This window comes from Petaurus breviceps, unplaced genomic scaffold, assembly GCF_028583685.1.
Source record: "Petaurus breviceps papuanus isolate PSGF00001 unplaced genomic scaffold, PetGlider_PUasm1.0 171, whole genome shotgun sequence".
NCBI lineage: Eukaryota > Metazoa > Chordata > Mammalia > Diprotodontia > Petauridae > Petaurus > Petaurus breviceps.
In genome coordinates, this window is record NW_027185754.1 from 1,091,605 (window position 1) to 1,092,669 (window position 1,065).

A 1,065-nucleotide genomic window follows, 5' to 3' on the forward strand; every position below is an offset into this window, starting at 1 on the left:
TCAGCCCAGGGGCAGGGAAGATCTTCCAAATTTGCATTCCCATTACAGGCCGCAGCTGCAGCTACCAATGCTGCCATAGCAGAGGTGATGAAGGTGAAAAAAAATCAAATTAGAAGCTATGACCAACTACCATGCCAGTAATAACCAGCATGGAGCAGATTCAGAGAATGGAGATCTGAATTTGAGTGTTGGTAAGGGCTAGGAAAAGAAGGTTACATTCAAATAAATATCTGTGCTTCCAATTAGAACTCCCTTTTTTTTTTTACCCTGAAAGAAAATATCTGTCAGTCCCTGGAAAACATTTATTCTTTTAGCTTGAGAATATCTTGGCTCATTTTGAAGGTACCATGTTGTTTCTGTAGCAACAAATATTTTAAGAGAATACTGAGCTTGATGATTTTCATCATATGAATTTTTTTTTCTTTTGCAGTGCACAGTGGTAGGCACTAGTTAATATTTTTTTTAGGAAAGAACTTTGATTATACAGAGTTCATTTTTCAAAATAAAGGTAGAGTGACAGGTGAATATGTCAAAGAAAAATCTAACCTTGTTTCTCAATGTACTGAATATTGACTTTAGGTAATTCAGTGCATTACATATAGTTGAGAGCAAAACATTCTACCCTTCCATATGTGCCTCATAACAGAAACTCAGGCTGAAGCTAATTTATTGGCTTATATAAACAATGCTGTTTTCTCTTTTCTATACAATCTTTCTGATCCCTTTTTTTGTTGATATTCAGGGTTTAAAAAGGATGAACGGAGAGCTAATTAAGGCAAAATTATGCCAAAAATAACTTTTTCACCTCATGGAATATTGATTCAACTACTTTGTGAGAGGGTGGTGTAGGTAGGGGCACTAGTTTGCTTTGTTAAAACATCAAAGCTTGGCTAACTTTTTTATTGATGACATATTGAAATCAATGTTAGTGGAATAAAATATTATTTTTCTGCCTTTGTATCATACCAGTTCCTTTTATCATGTTGAAACAGTGCTAATAAAATAATTTAAAAAGAGAATTGTAGAGACTGAAAGAAAGGCTCAAATACTATATTCAACTGATAT

The 1,065-nt window shown here is 33.9% G+C and overlaps 1 pseudogene; it reads left to right on the top strand.

The window, feature by feature from the left end:
* The window catches only part of LOC138157213 (dachshund homolog 1-like), a 3,859-nt pseudogene extending 3,085 nt beyond the window's left edge, over nucleotides 1–774 (top strand).
* The last annotated feature ends 291 nt before the right edge of the window (nucleotides 775–1,065 follow it).